The 9,461-nt window shown below is 40.4% G+C and overlaps 1 protein-coding gene across 4 annotated transcripts in view; it reads left to right on the forward strand.

Annotated features, from left to right (window-relative positions):
* Gpc5 (glypican 5) overlaps positions 1–9,461 on the forward strand; it is a 1,368,055-nt gene that overhangs the window by 3,122 nt on the left and 1,355,472 nt on the right. The window lies entirely within an intron of this gene.

Here is a 9,461-nt window from a genome sequence, read left to right on the forward strand (position 1 = left end):
CCACCACCCACCACCACCCAGCCCTCCAGACCTCTAAACTCCCTGAGGCTTCCAGGCTTTGAGGGTTAGGAAAAGTACCTTTTTTCTCACTTGTAGCTTGAGGTAATGAGAAACCAGAGTGGCTCCCACTAAAGCGGCAGGGGACTCTTACAGACATAGACATCAGTAGTCTGAAAGAAGTTCTCCTGAAAGAAGTGCTAAATTCCTTGGATATTTTCACTAAGATCTAGTCATAATAAGTGTTATGCTTATTTTGCCTAACCCAACAGAATCACTCATGTACAAATTTAATATAATACTGACATTTGTCTGTGTCATCCATTGACTTGAATAATTCAGTAAAACCTTAACATGTTTTCACATTGATTCATCTTATTTCCCTGCTTTAAAAAATTCCATTCTTGATTTCCTATCCAAATCTCATAAGTCACATATAACTTATGCTTAATAAATATTTTCCTTATTCTTATACTTACATAATCTAGTTGTTTTTTATAACTATAATAGTTAACATGATAAAATCAGTAAGTGGCTACCTAGTTTTCTAAAATTACACCAGTCTCAGGACAGTTTATACTTAATATATAAGTAACTAGTCCTTTTCACATGAGAATACAAATAGTGCAGTTTTTAAAAACTCATGCACTTTTTAAAGTATCCGAATTAGCAATTATTAAAATGGTGCGGACAGACTTCTCAGCAGTCCCCCGTTTCCCTCCACCTTTGTTCTAAGAACTGCTCCAGTTCCTCTAAGCCCATTGAGTTCCACAGAATGTTTGGATGAGAAATGCAAAAGGGAGAGAAGGCGCAAATGTGATTAGAATTACAGATCTGCCCGGGTTCCGGTTTTCTTTCCTAAGTAGTCGTGAAGGTGCCCTTCGCTCTTGGTTACTTTGTTCAGGGAAGGGGTCATTAGTGGGCACATCTTTAAAAGGCCTTTTATTTCATTTTCCTCAGTGGGGAGGGAAGACGATGACTTATTCACATAGATATTCCTTCTCTTAGAGGATGGTTAAGGGATTTATTTAAAAAGCAGCTATCAGATAGTTACTATGTAACTAATATTAATGGGTGCTTATCTACCCTACATAGACACATTGTAGCAAAGTTTGTAGAAGGTGTTAGTCAGCTTTCCATGACTACAAAAATGTAAAAAACCTGAGACAACCAAGTTGCAGAGACTAGAGATTTACTTGGGTTTCTGGCTGAAGCAGCTCCAGTGCAGGCTTCAGCAGCCTAGTTGACTTGAGGTTGTTGTTGTTGTTGTTGTTGTTGTTGTTGTTTTAAAGATTTATTTATTATATTATGTGTAATTACACTGTAGCTGTCTTCAGACACCCCAGAAGAGAGCATTAGATCTCATTACAGATAGCTGTGAGCCACCATGTGGTTGCTAGGATTTGAACTCAGGACCTCTAGAAGAAGAGTCAGTGCTGTTAATTACTGAGCCATCTCTCTAGCCCGACTTGAGACTCTTTGGAGAAAGTTTAGGTGGTTGTGGGCAGACACTGAAGACTACACACTTCACAAACCAAGGCGAAGAGACCAGGTTCCAGCCCCCCGCAGCCGCCCCCACCCCATGGCTTCAGGATGTGTGATTTGGAGGTTTAAGAGGCACATCTATGCTCACATCCTGTGTTATATCTGCCTGTTTGGACCTAATCAAGAACTTCTGGAATGTGGGGTTGTTGCCCAATTTTGTATATATAATATAGATTATCTACATTTCTGACTAGGTATCTGTAACTTTGGTCATGGATCTCTTCAGCTAAGCCACAACAGTAGTTAGTTTGAATGGGAACTAACATAGGTGAGGGAGAGGAGCAGAGGAGAGAAAGAGAGAGAGAGAGAGAGAGAGAGAGAGAGAGAGAGAGAGAGAGAGACAAAGACAGACAGAGAGACAGAGAGACAGAGACAGAGAGAAAGACAGAGACAGACAGAGACAGAGAGACAGAGAGACAGAGAGAGAGACAGAGACAGAGACAGAGACAGAGAGAAAGACAGAGACAAAGACAGACAGAGAGACAGAGAGACAGAGACAGAGAGAGAGAGAGACAGAGAGAGACACAGAGAGACACAGAGAGACAGAGATTGAATAGCTGACTTGATTGGACCTGGTGTTTCTGTAGGTTGCCTTTTCTTTTGTTACATGGCACTTACTACCTACTCTTTTTCTTTCAACTCTGCAATTTTTACTATGTTTGCATAATGGAAACAGAAAGCATATCTATTGGGGCCAATGGCATAAGTCTGTCGTCAGTCTACACTGTCACACAAGAGTCCACATTCAGAAGGATCCCATGCCTATTTTAATGTATGGTTGGCACTGTGTTGAAATTTGAACACTCCCCTTGCATTTGCTTCTGGCTTGGGGTCCTGGAAGTCATACAACAGATTGGACCTGACTTGTACCATTTCTTTTCTTTTCCTTTCTTTTTTTAAAAAATTTATTTATTATATGTGAGTACATTTTTGCTGTCTTCAGACACACCAGAAGAGGGCATCAGATCCCATTACAAATGGTTGTGAGCCACCATGTGGTTGTCTTGGGGTTGAACTCAGGACCTTTGGAAGAGCAGTCATTGCTCTTAACCACTTAGCCATCTCTCCAGCCTGTACCTTGTGTTTTCAGTGCTGTTTGGTGCATAGACCAGGGCTTGGCACAAAATAAGAGTTGCAACATTTTATTTAACTAAGCCAAAAGAACCATGTTGGTATATCTTTTCAATCTCTCTGACTCTTAAATGATAGAAAGAAGTCTTGAGTACTGAGTTGAATCTACTACACTGCTATCTGTGTGCTGTGAGTTTTACAGTGAATGCATGGTTCTGAGATGGGCACTTGTCTCAGTTTTCTTCACAAAAGAGTAGAAGCGTTACAGCAAAGCCCAGCAGGGCATACCCGGAAGGTATAGTCACGTAGTTGTTTTAAATATAGATTCAAGAAACGTACTTTTAGCCATTTCCAACTTGCTGCTTTGCACACACCACAAACTTAACCAATGTCTGCAAGTTGCAGAGGTTTAGAAATCCCTAGGTCAGGGGAATTGGAGAGATGTACTCAGTGGTTGAGAGTACTGGCTGCTCCTCCAGAGGTCCTGAGTTCAATTCCCAGCACCCACATGACAACTGTAACATATTGCATATACTCCCATGTATAATATTAATATATATAGTTTGTGTATATATGTGTATGTATGTATGTATGTATATATATGTGTGTGTGTATACACACACACACACACACACACACACATATATATACACACACATAAGGAGACACATATATATGTATGTGTGTGTGTGTGTGTGTGTATCTGAAGAGGCCAGAAGAGGGCACTGAATACCTTGGAGATGGAGCATTATTTATAGCACAGAGATGTATGTTAAATGTACTTCTGTTCTTTAGCATACTGATGCCCTACAGGAGAAAATAATCTGTAATTGATTTTTGTCAGGTCAGCATTTATATTAAATTTTGATGAATAAATTAATTTTAATTAACATATTTTTTTTCAAGACAGGGTTTCTCTGTGTAGCCCTGGCTGTCGTGGAACTCACTCTGTAGACCAGGCTGGCCTCGAACTCAGAAATCCGCCTGCCTCTGCCTCCCAAGTGCTGGGATTAAAGGCGTGCGCCACCACTGCCCGGCTTTAATTAATATTTGTGTAATACGCTATTCATTGTGCTTAGTTGTAATTTCTATTGATTAATCCTGGTAGGATGAAGAACGTAGTTAGTGAAGTGGTAATTGATGTTGTTTAGCTATCTATGCTCTGTCCTGTGCTTGGCTGTGTTGTCCAGTAAATTGTTTCCTTGGAGATAACATTTTCTTGTGTGATTTTGCGACAGATTCTGTAAAGTGACCCAACTCCATACATTTTAATTTTAAAGAAATTTTTACCTATTTTCTCTAACAGTTAGAAAAATGTCTGGAAGAGAGTTTCCTCTGCCATTTCTGTTCTTCAGGGAAAGGAAAAGTATTTAACGTCTAGGGTTCCTTTGCACAGCCACCATTGGTAGGCCAAGGCATCTTCTCACAGGGCTTTATTGAAATGTTAAGAGAATGGAAAAATAACAGACCAAAAAGAATTTCCCCCATGAAGAAATGACTAACAGGGAACTGTGAACCGAGTCACCCTTACTTCTTCCATCCTGTTAGCTCCATGCTGAGACAAACATTTCCATCCACATTACTCAGCTGCAGAGTGACTCCTGCCTGGTGAAGAGCTGTTTGCTGAAGGGTGCTGTGTCACACATATTGGTTGTTAGGATGACAGCAATTAGGATCACCTTGGAGACACATCTCTCAGTATGTCCAGACTGGGTTAATTGAGGTGTGGAGACCTACCTCAGATGCTACTGGCATGGCTCCATGGCTTGGCATCTTGGACAGAATGAAAAGAAGACAGGTGAGGTACCAGCATCCATCTCTGTGCTTTCTAATCTTTGTAGGCACACTTTGAGCAGCAGTGGCAATGCCTCCCTAGCCATGATGAGCTGCACCTCAGACCATGAGCCCAAAGAAGTCTTTTCTTCCGTAAACCTTACGTGTCAAGCAGTTGGTCACAATGGGAAACACAGTCAATGCAGACACTGGTGTGGTGTTTAGGACAGCAGGTAGAAAAAGCTGAGAGACAGTTAATGTATGCATGTTGTAAAGTGGCTAAATCTAGCTAAATAAGATACATGTAATTTCACAATGGATTGTTCTTGGTGGCAAAAACACAATCCAGTTTAGTCCTGTCTGAGGATTGAGTGTCGTGTTACAATCCAGTTTTGTCTTTTCTGAGGACTGTATTTATTAGTTCTTTGTACAACAGATCTCTTAAACTTATTTCTTTATAACTATAATTTTGTATCCCTTAATCAGATCCTGGATTAGCTGGGCCTGTGGTGTCCACCCCTTTACACGCTGTTATTACAAAATCAAAGTAGTTTTCCTCTCTTTGTCCCTTACTCTTTTTTATTCAAGATGGCATCCTCAACACTCCTCCATATGGCTGCAAATGACAGCATCTTATTCTTTAAAGATGGGCCATATATCCCACACATGTCCAGACCACAGTTTTTCCATTAATCTAATGATTGACAGATATTCGGAAATTTGGGGAATTATTTCTGCCTATATGAAGTAGTGTCATGATTTGTTTTGGACATAAAAAGCACAAAGAAATTTCTCTAAGGATTAGAAGAAGAATTTGTGTTAGTGCTAATGAAATGCACATGAATATTTTGATATGTCTCAGCTCTTTACTTAAATATATTTAAAAGTAGTCATGATCTAAAAGTTAATAAGCATTCCCTAGTACATGATCACATTTTTTTAAAAAAAATATTTATTTATTTTATGTATATGAGTACACTGTAGCTGCCTTCACCACCAGAAGAGGGAATCAGATCCCATTACAGATGGTTGTGAGCCACTATGTGGTTGCTGGGAATTAAGCTCAGGACCTCTGGAAAAGCAGTCAGTGCTCTGAACCATTGAGCCATCTCTCAAGCTCCATATGATTAAATATTTATTACTCATCAGGATAAGGAGCTTGGATTACTATTTCTTTTCCTTCAATGTTGTAGTAAAACTTATCCTAGTTTTCACAATTCTGGATAAGCAATATAAGTGATCTCTGCCACTGTGCTCTTAGAGTCTCTGTTCTTCTGCCTTTCCATCTTTTCACACATTAGGAAAGGGTGAAATCTGAGAGGAGAGTTGACGTGAAAACACAGCAAGGCTGTGCCTGCATTGATCAAATGAAATACAGGAAAAAAAATTACTCTGAGCTGTCCTGTTCATCACATGGAGATTCTGTATGTGGAAGACTGTCAATATTAAATTACCAGCTCTGATTTATTTGTTTTGTGAGTAGCTCTGTTATTCAGTAAGGTTAGACCAAGTTACATTTGGCCCGTTTTCTTTTGATCATTGAGATGTCTGTGTTTAATGAGCTGAAACTGAAGTAGGTCAATAAAAGGGAGAGATTAATAGTCCATTCTTCCCAGGGTTGGAACACAGTTTACTCTGGATTTAAAAAAAAAAAAAAAACACAGAAAAAAAAAACAAACAAAAGTCATTTTGTTAAAAAAGGTTTTGATCAACTTAAAAAGTAAAGGAAGTAGAATGGACATGGTGAGACTCACGCGGCAGTGAAACCAACAGCAGAAGAATGGGTGAGTTCCTTTAGGTGCTGTGCGTCGCACGGGGCACACCTGCTTGGGTGTATGTCTGAGCAGCTAAGCACTTCCATCTGAAAAGACAAAGCTGAGTTTTCCTTCTGGAAGTTCCTTGGTGCAATAAAGCTTCAGGTTATTAAATATTTAGCATTTAACTCATGCGTACAAACGTCTTGTAGTCATAATGAGAAAAAATATAAGCCCAACAAAGTACTAAAATGTTGTTTTGTGATAAATAAATGGAAAAACCAGATATATTATCACAATTTGTCACATGTTATAGTGCTGAGAAAAGAATTTATAGTTTTGAAATGGCTTAGTTTTGCCATTCCATTTAGTAGATGTGAGACTTTTAGTGAACGATTCAATGTCTCTGAGATGTTTTGCTTTCTTCTACATATACATACATACATACATACATACATACATACATACACTAGTATATACAGATATATACAGGTTTCTTTTCTTCTCTGGTGGCTTTGAGATGTTGATGGTGGTGGTGGTGGTGGTGGTGGTGGTGTGTGTCGGGGAGTCCACTATCGTTGGTGCTATCCCTGTGTTGGTTGTCCTGGGTTGTATAAGAAAACAAGTTGAGCAAGCTAGCAAGCATCACCCCTCCTTGAACTCTGCATCAGCTCCTACCTCCAGGTTCCTGCCGTGCTTGAATTTCTGTTCCGACTTCCAATAACTAGCAGTGATGTGGAAGTATAAGTTGAATACCCCCCCTCTTCTTTCCTTCCCAGGTTGCTTTGGTCAAGGTGTTTCATTACAGCAATAGAAACCCTGACTAAGACATTTATGTATTACTTACTTGTTATTGGGATAAAAAACAACTTAAGGAAGAGTGAATTTACTTTGTTTTATAGTTTGAAGTATCCTCTGTCCCAGAAGGGAGATCAGAGACCCAGGAACCTGAGGCAGCTGGTCTCCTCCGATCTGCAGTCGGGATTCACAGGGAAATGAATGCTGGCGCTCCTTTCAATTTCTCCTTTTTATTGACTTCATGGCCCATAGGACTAACCCCTCTACATGGGTTTAGGTTTATTTTCCCTACTGCAGATTAACCTTCTGGAAAGAAATACAGCTATGTAGCTTCTAACAAAAGAAGGGACTAAAGTCGTTCTCTGGTTTCCAAATTACACATTTTCAGGAAGCTGATTCTTCATAAAAGTTTCTGTCATTATCACCAACTACAAGTATAGGTTGAATATGGGGAGTAGGTGGTCCCAGGAAATATGTGCGAAGTATTGGTACCAATCCAGAGGTGTTTGCTAGATAGCTGAAAACAGCCACCAACATTCCCCAGTGTTTATGTGAAAGCTTATGCTCCAGGATTTGCTTTTGCAAATTTGTCTGTAATTCCTGTCCTTTCCAGTTTGTCTTCCACAGTTCCCTGTTGCTTCTTTTCTCACTTGCCTGTTTTAGGGATGAGCCATCATGGGCACCACATATTTTCACTGCCTGTCTGCCTAATGGAATGGCCTAAAATTTCCTTTATGAAGGCTTTTCTTCTGTGTTGTGGTTGAACCAAGTAGAGGAATGTTGTCATCCCAGGACAGATCAGGATGACTTATGCTCAAAGTAAAATTTGGTGAAAATCAGAAAGCTCAGCATTTTCCTCTTAGAGCATAACTAACTGCCTTCCCAGAAGACCCTCTAACAATCACGAAGGAGGCTGGCGATCGACACCATTTGTTCTTGGAATTTTATTTATTTTACATCCTAATTAAAGTTTCCCATCCCTTGTCTTTTCCCATTCCCCTCCCTTATTTCTTATCTCCATCCACTCCCTCCATTTCTCTTCACTAAAGCACTGGCCTTGATGGGTATCAACCAGCCTTGGGCATATCCAATTAAGACCAGGACCTTTGTTATTAAGTTCGGATAAGGTGACCCAGAAGGGGGAAAAGGTTACAAAGGCAGGCATCAGGGTCAGAGACAACACCTGCTCCCACTGTTAGGAGTCCCACATGAAGACCAAACTACACAATCATAACATATGTGCAGAGGGCCTAGGTCAGTCCCATGCAGGCTTCATGGTTGTTGGTTCAGTCTCTGTGAGCCCCTATGGGTTCAGGTTGGTTGATTCTGTGTGTTTTCTTGTAGTGTTCTTAACCCCTCTGGCTCCTACAATCCTTCCTTTCCTTCCTTTCAAGAGATTTATGAAGCTCCACCTAAACTGTGGCCGTGGGTCTCTGCATCTGTTTCCATCAGTTCTTGGGGAAAGCCTCTCTGGTTACAGTTGGGCTAGACACTAATCTACCTAGACTATCATTAGGAATCATTTCATTCTGTTTTATTTTTTTTTCCTGTTGTGTTTGTTTCTATCCTAGGTCTCCTGGCTACTTAGCCTCTGGTTCCTGGTCCTCCTGGCAGTGTCAGGGGTGGGTTTCGGCACTTCATATAGATCTCAAGCTGGAACAGACATTGGCTGGCCACTCCCTCAATTTCTGTCCCATCTTTACTCTGGCACATTTTTTAGGCAGGACAAATTTTAGGTCAAGCTTTTGTAGTTGGGTTGGTATCCCAATACCTTTATTAGGAGTGTTTCCTAGTGACAGGAGATGGCCAGTTCAAGCTCCTTGTCCCACATTGCTAGGACTCTTAGCTAGGGTAATCCTTGTAGACTCCCGGGATTTTCTACTACTCAAGGGAAGGAAGGGGTCAAAGTATTGATATTCACAGATGATATGCTAGCATACATAAGTGGCCCCAAAAGTTCTACCAGGGAAGTCCTACAGCTGATAAACACCTTCAGCAAAGACACCTCCTCCTCAGATTTCTCTCCTAGTACTCTCTCCTTACATTCTTCCAGCAACTTCACCCTCCTGTTCGAATCTCCAAACCCTGATCCCTGTCCAGTCTTCTCTTCCTATCCATTTCAGTGTCTATTCTATCTGCCTTTTTTTGTGAGATTAATGTTTCTCTCCCCCTCCTCGAGTCTTCCTTGTTAATTAGCTTCTTTGGGTCTGTGAGTTGTAGCATGGTCATCCTTTCTGGATAATATCCTTGTATAAAAGAGTACATAATGTATTTTTCTTTCTGGATCTAGGTTAACTCACTCAGGGTTATCTTTTCTAGTTCTATCCATTTGCTGGCAAATTTCATGGTGTCCTTGTTTTTAATAGCTGGGTAATACTCCATTGTATAAATGTACCATAGTTTCTTTATCTATTATTCAGTTAAGGGACATCTAGGTTGTTCCCAGTTTTTGGCTATAAAAGGGGGAACCAAATACCCACAGAAGGAGTTGCAGAGATTAACTATGGAGCAGAGACTGAAGGA

This window comes from Mastomys coucha, unplaced genomic scaffold (assembly GCF_008632895.1).
Source record: "Mastomys coucha isolate ucsf_1 unplaced genomic scaffold, UCSF_Mcou_1 pScaffold9, whole genome shotgun sequence".
In the NCBI taxonomy this organism is placed as follows: Eukaryota; Metazoa; Chordata; class Mammalia; order Rodentia; family Muridae; genus Mastomys; species Mastomys coucha.